Consider the following 15,859-nt stretch of genomic DNA (forward strand, 5'->3'; position numbering starts at 1 on the left):
CTGAAGTTTGTAGCTAAAGAGCAAAAAAGAGTGAGTGTTGTTGGGTCCCTTTAGCTCAGGTTGTGGCTATTTCATCTTTTGGAGAGGCTTGCTTATCAGGGAAATGCTCACTGGGTAAATGGATTACATCATGGCATCTGCCAGTCTTTGATCTTTGTTAAGTAGATTGGTATTGGATTAGCCAAGCTCGTCAAAGGTTGAGTTATGAATTGCCCAGCTGGAAGGGGAACACTAGACGTAGCCTTGCCTCGGGCTGCATGTTTTGGTATAGATGAAAACAAAGGGCTGGAAAGTTGGCCCAGCTAGTCAGCCTGCTCTACACAGTGAGTGTCAGGCCAGGCCAGGCTACATAGAGAAACCCTGCCTACAAGACAGACGTGAAGATTTTATTCATCAGACTTTTAGTGGACAGAAACTAGGCGAATTAACCAGCTTGGTAATAACTGATATTTCATCTAGCAAGGTAAATGTAAACAAGTCTACCTTAAACTCAGTAAGATCCAGAACTAAGTTTTGGGATACATTGTGGTAATGGTGTCCAGAAAGGTCACCAGATACTAATCCAGACTCCGTGTTATGTTCAGTCTTGGATATGTCCAAAGAGAAACGTCCCGCCTCTACAGACCCCAGCATCCTGTGAGGAGTGCTGGAGTTCTGGATTTAGTGTAGGCGGGCGTCTCCAGGCCGGCCTTGAAATCGTGAGTTTGTGCCTCAGCTTCTAGGGCGTGGGGATGGCAGGCGCGCACGTATGTACACACACACACACACACACACACACACACACACACACACACACACACACACGCTCATCAGCACTTTAAATACTATTAGTAGAAGGATGGTATCGTGGTCTGTTGTCCAGCAAGAACAACTGAGGTCCGTACTCCTTGTCACCTATCTGAGGTGGCCCACAACCCCGGCTCCTGTCCAGGAAGGAGCTGGAAGACAACCTTGTCAGGAGCGTTTGAAGGAGGGAAGTCTGGACCACTCCATCGGTGCTCATGAGTATCCAGAATCTGGATTGCTGACTCAGCCTTGTTACCCCAGCCCCTGGGAGGCTGAGGCAGGATGATTGCCATGGGACAGTTCCAGGCCATATAATGTACAGATTGAGACAGTGTTTTTAAAAAAATGGAGCCAGAAATTGGTTGAGGTAACTCAGTGTCCATGTTAGCTTCGTATGCACAGGGCCCTGGACTTGGTCCCCTGCAACAAAAGCCAGAAGTGAAGAGCATCTATTGGAAAGGAAAGGACAGCTTCAAACCGACCAACGACGTCTCCATACAGCTCAGGAGCAACAGGCATGAGCCACAGTCATGCTCTGCTCTCCCAGGAAAATGCATTTGTTTGTGTGCTGGGTGTGGGGCTGTGTATGTGTGTGCAGGTCAGCAAGTGACACTGGGCATCTTTCTCTCTCTCCACCTTGTTTTTGAGACAGGGTCTTATTGAACCCAACACCTACGTTTCCACTAGATTGACTATCGAGCAAGTCCCCAGGATCTGCCCGTGTCTGTCTCCCCTGGTCCTGGCATTCCCGGGTACACACTGCTGTGCCTGGCTTTTTTGTGAGTGCTGAGTGTAGGTGGGCATACAAATTCAGGTCTTCATGCTTGCATAGTGTGGGAGTGTCTACAAGCATCATGGCCAGCAGAGTGACATTCTGTGAGAGGCAAGAAGGAAATCCGGTTCAAACTTCACGAGTCTGACACTGGGCAATTTATTTTAGGCATATTTAAGTACAGCACAATTTGGAAAAGTTTCCTGGTGATAACTCAGTCCCGTGTGCACAATAAAGCTTAAAGCATGGCTACATCAAAACTCTATAAAGTACATGTGACCTCGTCCTTAAAGACAGGGTCTGTATATTGACTACATGTGACGTCTTAAGGGTCTGGGGGAGGATCTGGTGTGGTCTTAGTCATACAAATAGAGCAAAGGTCACCAGGCTGTAAACCACCTCTGGTCCTGTTTGTAAAGTACATGTGACTTCTCCCATATAGATGGGTGCTATATATTGACTGAAGAACAGTGCTCAACATAAGGGTCTGGGGAGGATGACTGAGATAAACGTAAGTCTGGGGAGCCAGCTGTGGCCTGGCTGTACCACATTGCCAAGGTCACAGTCTATAATTAGCCACATCCATTCCCATTCTTGAGGGCAGAAAACTGGTTATACGTCTTCTTTCAAAGAGACAACCTGTGTGTTTAACATTCCTGGTTTCCCCAGTGCTTATCTGTGAGCACAAGGACCTCTGTGTCCCCAGCAGCATCATAAGTACTTTAGCTACTAGGCTGTCACCCCGGCTTTCCATTGTGCTTTTTGAGACAGAGTCTGATTGAACCTTAGCTCACTGATCGGGCTAGAGTGACTGTCTGCCCAACAAGCCCAAGGGTCCCACTCTGTATACCTTCTCCCCAGCACTGGATGATAGCAACCAACACCATGCTTGTCTTTTTTGGTGGGTTTGGGGGCTCAAACTCAGGTCCTTGTGTTTGTATGCTATGAATTGCCAAATGAGCCCTCTATCTGCATGGCCCCGAAAAATGCATTTGTGAACCTATTGAACACCACAGCTGCCGCTTCCTTTTACTGCGCCTTCTCCCTCTTGAAGGTCTCACTGTCGCCCCGAAGGTCTCCAAGTCTTACGCTCAAGTAATCCTGACCCAGCTTCCTCAGTAGTTGGACTTCTGGTGGACATTACCACTCAGGGCTTCCTCTTGAAAAGGTACCGAAGGAGCTCTGCAGTTCAGCTTCTCAGAACATGGAACTTCCCAGCCTGCTTGGGCTACAGGGCAAGGTAAAGCCAGCCTGGGTGACCTAGCAAAGAGACAAAAGATGACAGGATGTCACGCAGTTGGCTGACTGCTTGTCTAGCATGCCGGAAGCCCTGGTTTGATCCTCAGCACAGCATAGACTGGGCATGGTGGTACACATCTGCAATCCTGACCGTCAGTCTGTGATTCAAGGGACTTTGTCTCAAAAAGGAGTTGGAGGCATGTGAAATAGCTCAGGGGTGAAGGAACTTGCTACCAAGTTTGACAGCTTAAGTTTGATCCCCGAGACCACGTGGAAGAAGGCTTGGACCCCCACATTCGTGCCTTGTCACACATGCACATATATACACACATCACAGCACAAAAATAGGTAAAATATAATTTAAAAAAAGATTAGGGGACCAGCCATGGTAGCAGCATGTCTTTAACCCAGAACTAGGGAGGGAGAAGTGGATAGATCTCTGTAAATTCAAGGCCAGCCTGGTCTACATAGTGGTTCCAGGACACCCAGGATTACATGGAGGCCCTGTCTCAGAGAGATTTTGAGAGATTAGGTTTATAGTCGGTAGGAGAGGACAAACTGGAGGCCCATGTTGAATCCCCTGTACTGTTTGAGGTTGCTGTGTCTAAAACGAAGAAGTGAGTTGCTGAGCTCTGCTCTGAGCACTGGCCATTCTGAAAGCTGCTCCAAGGAAACAGCCTCTCTCAGTATCACATCAGGCACACTGGGGACATTAAATACCAGGGATTTTAGTTAATTTCTTCACAGAAGATATGGAAACAAGATAGGCTAGCTCAGTTAGACCTGTGTGGTGATGGCTGGTTTGGCCTGTTTCTCTTGAGTACTTTGAATGGGTGGGTTTGTGTGTTACTTTGCTCTTTTGTTCCCTGTATTTACACACTTGTGATTAGACTCTTAAGTGCAATCAGTCTGTTTCCCCTGTGGCATCTGATTGGAGCTGCAGGTTTGCGGGAAGGGAGAAACTTGTGCTTTCTCTAAAGTTGGAATTACGATCAGCTGGTGTCGAAAATCCCAATCAGAATCACAATGGACACCGGGGCTTGGGCAGATCACAGGATGACAGGCTTCCTGTCCAGCTGCAAACAGCTGGGCACTTGCCATCCTCTTCTGCTGATATCAAATCTCATCTCTGTTACTTGCAAATATATCCTTAAGTGGAAACGCAATAGCAGGGTCTAGACTGGCATAAATCGTGAAGGTCTGCAGGGGTCAAGTGAGCTGGGACTGTGCAAAGGGATCTGTCACAGAAGATATCCAGGAAACACCATGTCCTGGGGCTGGAGAGATGACTAGGGGTAAAAGCACTTGCTGTTCAAACATACGGACCCAGGTGGAGGCAGGAGGATCAGGAGTTTAAGGGTAGTCTCTGCTACATAGCAAGTCCCTGGCCAGTCTGGATTACACAACACCCTGTGTGAATACATAAACAATGCATAGGTAAAGAGGAAAAGGTACATTTAAAGCTAGCCAGGTATGTTGGTAAAACAGAACTCTTGAGTTGGAAGTCCACATAGACCTTGTCTCAATCTGTGAATCAAGCAACAGTTAAGTCAGGAGAGCAGGGGATATATAGCTGAGCATCAGCATATGTGCAAACCATGTGTAATTTTTGTTTCAATAAACTTAATTTTAGAGTGGTTTCAAGTTACATGGTAGTACAGCTACAACTTCAGCATGTGGGAGGCAGTGGCGGGAGGCCCTGGTCGCCATGGGATTCCCATCAAAAAGTCATTTCCTCTGCAGTCTACTCAGGCAACCTTGTTGGCAGAGTTGCATGATACAGTTGTCAAGATTAACCAGTATTGATAGGTTCTTATTAACTGACGTCTTTCGTTTTTAGCTAATGGCCTTTTTCTGTGTCAGAATTCCACCTGGAAGAGAAATTATATTTTTGTCTTAGTTGGGGTTTCTATTGCTGTGAAGAGATACCGTGACCACAGTGACTCCTATGAAGGAAAAACATTTAATTGGGGTGGCTCACATTTTCAGAGGTTCAGTCCATTATCACGGTGGGACATGGTGGCATGCAGGCAGACATGGTGCTGGAGAAGTAGCTGAGAGTCCTACATATTGCAGGCAACAGGAAGTGGTCTGTGACACTAGAAGTAACTTGAGCCTAGGAGAACTCAAAGCCCGCCCCCATTGTGGCACACTTCCTCCCACAAGGCCACACCTACTCCAGCAAGGCCACACCTTCTAATAGTGCCACCCTTTTGGGGGTTATTTTCTTTCAACCACCACACACATTTAGTCATTGTTATGTTAACTTTTTCTAGGGAGTCATGAGCAAACTTCTACTCACCCCAGATAAGACACCTGCCCACAACAGACCAAAGACACAATCCTACCTAAGTCCAGCTTGGTGAACCTTCAAGTTTACTGGCTTACTTCTAGGAGCGTGGGTGACCCCAAAATGACCACATCATTGAAAATCCTGGTGACCTCAGACATGTCAACTTCCCATGGCTGGAAAGATGGGGCACCCACTTTGGGAAACCTTCCAATTGCCATATGTTCCTTTTAAGTCTATATGAAGCTGGGGTAGAACTATGTATGGAGTTTTAAGTCTATGTGAAGTCTGGGGAGAGGAGGCAGGAGGGTAGCTAGGATCTCAGGTGAGGGTCAAATGCCCCTCCCTGCCCAGTACTTGTGTGAGGGAGCATCAACAGGTCTGACTGTGAGGGTCGCCACGGCTGCTCTCATAAAGAACAGCATTCCACCGCAGCCATTATAGCATATGTTTGAAAACACTGGAATTCACGTATATTACATATAAGATTTGACCTTGACTGCAGATGGAGTCCAATGGATGGGCATTTTTACCTTGCAAGTTCAGCTAGTTCTGACTGTAGACACCAATTAAAATGTGGTTTCTCTGCTGGGCTTCTAGTGTGACATATCACCTTGTAAGTGCCATGTACAGAGAAGTTCTGATAAGCCAACTTTAAAAAAAATAAAATTAAATTAAATTAAAAAAAAAAAAAACAGGGTCTCAGGTCTCACTTTGTAGCTCTGTCTGAACTCTCAGGTAGACCAGGCTGGCCTCAAACTCACGGAGATCCACCTGGCCCTACTTCCTGAGTGCCTAGTGTTGGGATTAAAGGCTGCTAAGTTGGGGTTGGGGATTTAGCTCAGTGGTAGAGCACTTGCCTAGCAAGCACAAGGCCCTGGGTTCGATCCTCAGCTCAAAAAAAAAAAAAAAAAAAAAAAAGTAAGGGGCTGGAGAGATGGCTCAGAGGTTAAGAGCACTGCTTGTTCTTCCAAAGGTCCTGAGTTCAATTCCCAGCAACCACATGGTGGCTCACAACCATCTGTAATGAGATCTGGTGCCCTCTTCTGGCTTGCAGGGATATGTGTAGACAGAACACTGTATACATAATAAATGAATAAATCTTAAAAAAAAAAAAAAAAAAAAAAAAAGGCTGCTAAGTCAATTTTGTGAAGAAAAAGGTTTAGTGGTGAGTGGATGGTAATTTGCCTCAGGAAAAGTTCTAACTCTAGCTGAGTAGGGTGGTATACACCTGAAATCCAAACACTTGGGAGGTGGAGGAAGGAGGATCAGGAGTTCAAAGCCTGCCTGGGATACAGGAGAATCTGTCCCAAAACCCAAGAGGCCAGTGAGATGGCTCCGTGGACAGAGGATCTTGCTGCCAAGCTTGGTGGTGAGTTTGGTTTCTAGAATCCACATGGTGGAAGAAGATAAGACTCAGGCAAGTTGTCCTCTGACCTCTATGGGCATGCCATGGCACGTGACCTCTACAACAAACACCAAAATAAATTATAAATGCATAAATGGGAAATAAAAGTCCTACCTCCAGAAACTGAGCTACATTTCTGGCTAGAATTTCAAGGCCGTCAGAAGATGAGACTAGGACAAACCATTACATGAGGATTTAAGAACTTCTTCGGAGTCCTTCATTCTTAATCCTCACAAGGGAATCCTGAGAAATACATGGTCATCTCCAATATTAGATTAAGTGTGAATCTGGGGGAAGGGATGCTCCATAAAGGCCACCAGGCAGTTTCCATCCTCTGATGTTGTCCCCTGTCACTGCCATGGCTTGAGGGCACTGGGAAATGGTCTTTTGAACTTCTGACTGTAATACCTCTTCCATGGTTTTAAATTTTAATAAGACAGCTGTCTTTAAAATGTTCTAATTGGGATAGTGCTGTTTATAAGAGTATAGGTAAATAGGTCTGAAATGTAATGCAAAAATCCAAACAAGGTTTAGGTTAAGAATTTAGCCCATAGTTCATTAGATAAATGAGTTGCTCACTTTCCCCCCAAGGTTGAAAAGAGAATAACAGACTTTGGGGGCTGGAGAGATGACTCATCTGTTAAGAGCACCAGCTGCTCTTCCAGAAGACCCGGGTTCAATTCCCAGCACCCACATGACAACTCACAACTGTCTGTAACTTCAGTTCCAGGGCTTCTGACACCCTCACACAGACATAAATGCAGCAAAACATCAATGCACATAAAAAAAAAATGTTCATTTCACAAACCATAGTGACACCAACCTATGAATGATCTCTGCATACAGGAGAGGAGGATCAGAATTGAAGTTCATCCTTGGCTACATAGACAGTTTGAGGCCAGCTTGGGTGAGACCTGGGTGAGGGGAGAGGGGTGTGTGGGAGGGAACACACACACACACACTCATATGCACACTCTACATTCCTTTCTAGCTTGGCTTGTGATCCCAGCACTTGGGAGTGTTGAGGCAGGAGAATCATGAATTCGACAACAGCCTGGGCTGCATATTCAAGTTCTGTCTCAATACAAACAAATGGTTTCATTTAGTTTGTGATAGCCTAGGAGAAATAAGTATTACTTTTTTGTTTGGTTTGGTTTAGCTTTTTTGAGACAGGGTTTCTCTGTATAGTCCTGGTGGTCCTGGAACTGTAGATCAAACTGGCCTCAAACTCAGAGATCCACCTACCTCTGCCTCCCAAGTGCTGGGATTAAAAGTTTAAGCTATCCATTCCCAGCTCCTGTCAGCTCTCAGAAACAACTTTTTGATTCAAAGAACTCTCTGCCACTCTGGTATTGGCTGGTGAAACTTCTCCTGTCTACTTTGTTTCATGGGGCAGGTGCTGTTTTTCTCACACGTGTGCAGCTTGGCTGAATTACATCAATACCCATCTCACACACATTTGACATTTCAGAATTGAGGGGGGCCTGGCCTTGAGCATTCACATCCAAGGAGCTTTAAACAGTTTTATTTTTCTTTCTTCCTGATTTCCGATCAATGTAGCCTAGACATATTTGTAGAGTTCTTATGCAGCATTTTGAAATAAGGAATGTTTCATGAGCCAGACATAGTGGCACACCTCAGCACTTGAAAGTCAGAGGCAAGCCGATCTTTGAGTCTGAGGCCACCCTGGTCTACATGGCAAACTCCAGGTCAGCCAAAGCTACACAGAGAGACCTTGTCTAAAACACAAAAACTGAGGGGCTGGAGAGATGGCTCAGCAAGAGCCATCTAGTTGCTCTTGCAGAGGATCTGGGTTCAATTCCTGCCCCCGTGTGGTGATTCAGAACCCTCCATACTCTAGTTCTAAGGGATTCAATGCCTTTTTCTGACCTCTAGGCATACACATAGTACACATACATGCTGGTAAAACACTAACACACATAAAATAAATACATCTATACACTTTTTGTTTGTTTTTTTGAGACAAGGTTTCTCTATGTAACAGCCCTAGCTGTTCTGGACCTAGCTGTGTAGACCTCGGACTCACAGAGATCCACCTGCCTCTACCTCCCGAGTGCTGGGATTAAAGGTGTGAGCCACCACTGCCTGGCTGCATCTATAAATGTTTCATGTGTGTTGGGGGAGTGGTGCATACAATTAGAAGGGGTGCTGCAGCCGAGAAGATAACTTCTTAGATGATGATTCAGAGTCCAGATTTTCCACTTACTTGCTCAGTTCTGATCAGCCCTTCTCTAAATGGTGGTGTACAACAGTCCTCTGAGAAAAACGCCATCATGAAGTCAGCTGTGCCCGTTTGGAAGCAGCCCTCACAGTAGGGCTTTTAGACTATTGGCATCCCTCTGAGAAGGAGGGGCCGAGGAAGAGGGTAACTTCCCCCCACCTGAGATTACAGCTGCTCCTCATAGCCATTTAGAGGCAATCTGCCCTAATTGCACACGGCCTCAGGGTCTCAGGATGTGCTGGATTATATAGGTTTAGGGAAGTTGAGAAGAGCTCCATCCACTCAGCCGTGGTGGAGATGGCCGTGTGGCTGCTTTGTGGTCACCCACGCTCCAATCCATCACCTGTAATCTGTAAGTAAGTCTGATGGACGCATTGGCTCTCTGGGTTGAACTTCAGCGGTATCGTACTTGGATCTGTCATTGGGACCTTATGAAGCGTGAGTAGATATTTGTCTCCTGGGGAAGGAATTCTCACAGCAAATGGGAATGATTACATTCACTCTGTGTTCAGCTCATTCTAGTGCTTGGGAGACGTGAAAAACCTGCCGAAGTGCTTATTGTAAGCCAGATATTGTACAGTCAGGTCATGACTGAGCATGCCTTGTGTTTGGTACGCTTGGCTTTCGTTCACCCGGGCACAGCTGCAAACCAACACTAAGAAGAGGTGTGCATGTTAGAAAGCAGCTTAGACGCGGTCTTGTCAGATTTGGGTGAGATGCCCCTTTACGGCTGTTGAAGTTGTTGATAGCCGTTCTGCAAAGAGGCAGGGGCATGTTTCAATCTTTTCAAGCTAGATTGCTTGCCAGCAGTGGCAGCAACAGTTGCCATCTTTCTGGATTGTTCGTTGGCACTGCGTTTAAATGTTTCCCAAACACATCGAGTTCTCACGGCAGCCTTAAATTCTGGGTTCCCATGGACACGCTAGACGTTAACTGAGTGACTCAAAAGCAGGCCCTCAGGCTCCACGCACTGCATCCTTCTTGGTCATAACCTCAACCAATTAGTTCTTCCCCTAGGGCCTGACTGATGGAAAACTAGATTAAACTGGTCTGGAGACTCTAAGCCTGAAAGAGAAAGCCGGTCTCCAGCCTTGTGCACCGACCCCATCCTGACTGCTCCAAACTAACCCAGACCTGCTCACACTGTGGACCGGGTGCCTCGGGCATCTCCAAAAGGAGGCCTGAAATACGGAGTGGTCCAGTCTCTCTCTCTGGGGAACTACAGCCCCCAGCATGCTCTGCGGCCGCCGGCTCTGCGGTCCGCGCGTGCGCAGAGGGTCCGCTGCGCGCTGACTGGGAGCCAGCCGGGAGTCGGACCTGCTGAGGTGGCCGTGAGACAGGTGAGCGGGGCGCGCGCCTCCCCGCGAGGCGGACGCTCCCCTGTGCCTTGGGTGGAGGCCGCGGGCAGCGCTGGGGGCTGAGGGGGAGGCGGTGGGGCAGCCGGGCGGGGGCGGCGGGGCTGCTGCGGCGCGGCGGCTGCTCCCACGGCGACCCGGGACGCGCGTGACAGACCCACCCCCCTCCGGAGAAACTGCGCCCGCCGCGGGCACTGTGTCGGTGAAGCGGGGCTGCCGCGGGCCTCTCGGCGGGTGACAGCCCTTCCCGAGCGCACTCGGGGGGCTTTTCACCCAAGACTCGGGTTCAGCATCTTAGGCCGAGTCTGAGCGCGCTGCCCTGGGTGAGCATCGGGGAAACTGAGGCGAGCATTCATTTAGGCAGGGGCGCCTTGTGTGCTTCCTTCCGGTTGGAGTTCTGGGAATTACTCCGGGATTTCGGTGTGGATCCGACTGCTGTGATGTGGCGGTAATGCACTCGTGGGAAATAGAGACGCTTCGAAGTTTCTTTTTCCGTGACAGATTGTGTCGAAGCTTCCAGTCTCGTGTTGCCTATGAAATTTGGGATGGGTCACCGTGGGGTTTGGTTTTGGTGGGTGGGATATTTAGAGATGACCCAGAATGGTTTTTTTTTTTTTTTTTTTTAATCCCTTAAAAGAAATTTTTCCAGGTAAATTCAAGTTTGTCCCTATGTAGCCCAGGCTGGCCTCAAACTCAGAAATCTGCCTGCTTTTGCTCTGCTTGCCAAGTGCACTCTCAAGCCCTGAACAATCAGATTTTTAACTGGACTACTTTTCAGTTTCATGTCTTTTATTTGTGGCTTTTCTAAGTGTGCTGGTGAGTAAGTTTAAAGGCACACGCATTTCCTGGTTCCTTACCCCTCACTCCTTTGGTTAGCTTCCAGTCCTCTCTGGACTCCACGCATTAGTGACCTGTGTTTGGGTTCATTTCTCTCTGTTCTCCATGAGCATTTGCTGTTGATTCTAAGTAAAGGTTTGATGCCTTGCTTTGTGGTTGTTTTTGATAATCCTAATCAAATTGTGATTTGATTAGGGCCTCCCTCCACTACTGAGCGGTCCCCAAATCCTTGATGTAACTTTTTGTCGTTTATCTCATCTTGATTTTTTTTTTTTTTTTTGGATTGGTTGATTGAATTTAAACTTTTAAGATTTTTTTTGTTTTGTTTTGTTTTTTTTTTTTTGTTTTTTTGAGACAGGGTTTCTCTGTGTAGCTTTGCGCCGCCTTTCCTGGAGCTCACTTGGTAGCCCAGGCTGGCCTCGAACTCACAGAGATCCGCCTGGCTCTGCCTCCTGAGTGCTGGGATTAAAGATGTGCACCACCACCACCACCACCACCACCACCACCGCCTGGCCTTAAACTTTTAAGGTTTAGTGTGTGTGTGTGTGTGTGTGTGTGTGTGTGTGTGTATTCACAGATGCATGGAGGGTAGGAACCTGCACAAGTCAGAAGATGGCTTTAGATCTGCTGGAGCTAGAGCTGTAGTCGGCTGTGAAGCTGTTATGGGCTCTGGGAACCAAATTCTGCTTCTCTGCTGGAGCAGCATTCACTCTTTACCACCGAGCTGTGGCTCCAGCCCCCGATGCTGCTGCTGCTGTTCGTCGATAACTAGTCTGGAACTTTCTGTTGTAGACTTGCCCCTGTTTCTAAATGTTGGGCTTACAAGCATGGATCACCACACCCAACTTTCTGTCCGTTTTTAACCACAGATGTGTGAGATCTGTGTGAGAAGGGAGGTGTTTGGGTTGATGGTTATGACCCATGGACAGACATGAATAGGGGAGTCCTGGACGTGGCTTAGGGAGAGTCTTGGTTTACCATGAGGAGACCTTCGGGTTAGTTCCCAGCAAAAGAAAGAAGGTTGTGAACCAAAGGTTGGCGCTACATAAAAACACACCAACCTCCTTTCCTTGTGAATTTGGGGACTCGTCACATTGATAGAAGAACGAACTGGGGTAGTATGTCATAGAAGTGAGGGAAATTCTGAGAACGTGACTCAGGAGACCATCTCTTTGGTTGCACTGTGCCTGGAGTGGCTGCAAGAGCATCTTCTTGGCTTAGAGTCACACGCACACACAAATGTTCTGTGCATGTATTTTCACTTTATCTCTTCTTTGTTATCAATGAAGATTTTGGCAGAAGTCCAAAATCTTGTCGATTTGGTGACTTAACATCAGTTTGATCCGCGTGTTCTCCAGACTCTGCCTGTTACTCAGCTGGTCACGGCAGTAATTTTCCACAGCAGCCATTCATGAGCTCACGCTGTCATAAGGAAGTGGGAATAGCACAAAGGGTGGAACACAGAAGAAATAAAGATCCTGTTTGACATTGCATGTAACGCGGACTCGGACAGGAAATCCGGACAGGACAGCTAGTCTGGAGAAGTTAGAACACAGGAGTGTGGCTACTGCTTGCAACAGTAATCTGTTGGAAGCAATTATTGAGTCCCTTTTGCCTAATAAACACTGTAATTGTCACAGTCAATTGTAGGTGTTACTATGTTTTACGAATGTGTAAATTAGGCCTAGAGGTTAAATGATTTTTCTCACCAACACTGACAAAGCCAACTTCTAGTCAACTCTATCTAGCTCTAACACCCCCAGTTTCTCCCCCTCCCCCATATGCTTGCTGAATAGCCTAGACCACAAGATCTTCCTGCCTGCACTTTCCAAGTGCTGGGAATTCACGCGTGTACCACCGTGCCCAGCACTCCTGCTCTTTTGCAGTGTTCGGTATTTCCTCATCAGCAAGTACATTCAAAGTACCGGGGATGTGGCTTAATAATAGGGCACTCACCTGCTGTGTACAGGGCCTACTGTGTGTGTATGCACTGTGTTCAATACCGGCACTGCAAAACAGCAACAAAAGCAAGTATGTTTAACTCTTTGCTCATTTTTTTAATGTGACACTTGGAATTAAACCTAGGGACTCTTATATGCTAGGCAAGCTATATATATATATATATATATATATATATATATATATATATATATATATATATATTTATACTCCCAGTTCAATTGTCTCATTACATATATAAATGACTTCTGTGGTCATAGTTCCCCCAGAAATTATAATTTCTCCCACTTTTATTTACTTATTTATTTATATTTTTTTGGAGACAAATTCTCTCTTTTATGTAGCTCTAGCTGTCCTGAAACTTGCTCTATAGCCCAGTTTGGCCTTGAACTCACAGAGATCTGCCTGCCTCTTCCTCCTGAGTGCTGGAATTAAAAGTGTGTGCCACCACACCTGGCCCATTTTCCTTTCTATATTTGTCCTTAAAAAGCAGATTCTGGGCCTGGGGGTGTAGCTCAGTTTGTAAGTTGCTTGTCTAACATGCATGAAGCCCTGGGTTTGATCTTCAGTACCAAGTGCTTGGATATGGTGGTACCTCTCCGTATTCCCAGTGGAGGCAGGGGGATCCAGAGTTTAAAGTCATCCTCAACTCCATAGATAGTTTGGATCAGTCTGGGATACACAAAATTTGTCTCAAACGATGGGGGCAGATTCTATCCCTCTCTTTCATTTGCTCCTTAGTGTATTACAGTCTGGCTTTCACCTTGATGAACTTCACTTAGCCATGTCCTGAATAGCTACTGTGTATCCCACCTTCTGTAAGATTTGCCCTCCGGGTTTAGGGACTAGGGAGAAAAAAAAGTTGGAAACTGTCAGTATCTTATGTTAAACGCTTATATCAAAGTCTTTAATCTTGAGAACTGGGGAAAGATGCTGGACCACTAACAGAGAGAAACTTTACCTTGATCTAGAAGTAGTATGAGCCTGTACGTGTGGCTTTTTCTTCCAGGGAGGGACACCACCCCCCACCCCCCACCATGTGAAGTGACATGGTTGAAAGATAAAGTGCAGGCTTTGGAGTCTGACAGACTAGGAACTGAACCACAAAGTGTGTCTTTGTAACCCCAGCTCTCAGTGTGAGCTCTTGAAAAGTAGGGCCTTTGTCTTGTTCACCACCTTACCTCTCTCTCCCTAGATCAACAGTAGGTGAGTGATAACTGGAAGGTTGAATGCCTTTTGGGATTGTTGTGCTCCACGTGGTAGAGATGAGTTCTTGTAGGAGTAGCATCTGACCCAATAATGAGGCTAAGTTTTCTGTGCAGCTTATCAGCTGTTCTGACAGCACTGTTTTTGAATGTTGCATATATAATAAATCATTCCTCTTTTGAAAATGTAGGCTCACTGCCTTATGATCACCATTCACAAATGGGACATTAGCCTCTTTTCAGTAGGCACAGTTACTGTTATCTGAGTCTTCTAACATTGTGTGTCTTTTCCGATTGTTTTCATATTTTTACTTCCTGCCCCTTTTTGGGAAACAGGATCTCTATGTAACTCTGGCTAGCCTGAAAGTTGCTATGTAGATTAGGCTAGCTTCAAGCTCACAGACATCCCCTGCCTCTGCTTCTTGAGTGCCGAGATTACAGCCACCACACCCAGTTCCACATTTCCTGCACTTTAAAGCATTTGTGTTATGTATTTTGTATTTGTGAGGTTTGTTTGAGAAGGGTCTCCTGTAGCCCAGGTTGGCCTCAAAGTAACTATACAGCTAAGAATGGCCTTGAACTTCTGGCTCCAGCCCTTGTCTCCCAGATACAGTAACCTTCTCACAGTGGCTGTCTGTCTTTATGCGTGTTTTATTGTTGTTTGTTTTAGATGTGGTCTTGTCATACAGCCCAGGCTGGCCTTGAACACAAGATCCTCTTGCTTCTGCATCCTGAGGACTGGGACCACAGGTGTGTGCCCTCCCTGAGCCCCACTTTATATTTGTGGTTTTCTCTAATGATGTATGTTTTAGAAGATTAGCTTCTGACTCATTGATTAGCTTTCATTGGATAGATTCTCAACCAGAGTAACATGAAAACCGAAATTGAAAGCACTAATTACCCAAAGTCCTCATTCTTAAAACAGGAGATGGCCCATGCCTGTATTCCCAGCTACCACAGAGGCTGATGCAGGGGGATTGCTTGAACCCAGAAATTTCCAGGTGAGCCTGGGCAACATAGGGAAGATCCAGTCTCAATAATAAAAAGAAGTCTTAGAAAAGACATGATTTGCAACTGGGGCTCAAAGAAGGTCCCCCCCCCCCTTAACAAAATAATGTGGGGCCTTCTAGATAACATTCTAAAGACAGGAAACAGCAGGTCATTTCCCACTTCTTATGTTTGCGTTCCATTGGCAAATATCCTTAACTTGTGTGACTTGAGAATAAGGGTAAAGTCCAGTGTTGCTCTCACCCCTTCTCCCTTTCCTTTCTCTCCCTTCCCCTTTTTGAGGCAGTCTTGCATGTAGTCCTGGCTGGCCTCCGGATTGCTCTACGGGCTGGTGAGATGGTTCAGCAGGTGCAAGCCTGATGACCTGAGTTTGGTTCCGTGTAAAGGTGGAAGGACTGACTCTACAGAGCTGTCCTCCGACCGCCACAGATCATGTGGTATGTTGTCCTCCAACCGCCACAGATCATAGGGTATGTTGTCCTCCGACCGCCACAGATCATGGGGTATGTTGTCCTCCGACCGCCACAGATCATGGGGTATGTTGGGTTGCCATCCCAATGGCAATCCAAAATAATTGCTATATAGCCCAAGCCAGCTTTGAACTGTCTGTCATCCTGCCTCTGCCTCCTTACAGACATGTGCCACCATGTTGCTGGAGGGCTTCTCTCCAGCTTCCACCAAGCCCCGCAGTCCCACAATCCACTTATAAAATAATCACTCAGACACTTATATCACTTATAAACTGTATGGCCGTGGCA

At 46.6% G+C, this 15,859-nt stretch overlaps 1 protein-coding gene across 8 annotated transcripts in view; it reads left to right on the forward strand.

Annotated features, from left to right (window-relative positions):
• Positions 1-9,960: 9,960 nt before the first annotated feature.
• The window catches only part of Sgsm3 (small G protein signaling modulator 3), a 32,173-nt gene continuing 26,274 nt past the window's right edge, over positions 9,961-15,859 (forward strand). For 6 of the 8 annotated variants that reach the window (XR_013046513.1, XR_013046512.1, XM_076556387.1 and 3 more), the window contains exon 1: positions 9,961-10,077. The gene's annotated coding sequence lies outside the window, so the exon portion shown is untranslated. Of the gene's footprint in view, positions 10,078-10,289; positions 10,416-10,457; positions 10,541-15,859 lie in introns of those variants that run through there. The other 2 variants (XM_076556382.1, XM_076556384.1) reach the window with 2 other exon arrangements.

This window comes from Peromyscus maniculatus, chromosome 20 (genome assembly GCF_049852395.1).
Source record: "Peromyscus maniculatus bairdii isolate BWxNUB_F1_BW_parent chromosome 20, HU_Pman_BW_mat_3.1, whole genome shotgun sequence".
NCBI lineage: Eukaryota > Metazoa > Chordata > Mammalia > Rodentia > Cricetidae > Peromyscus > Peromyscus maniculatus.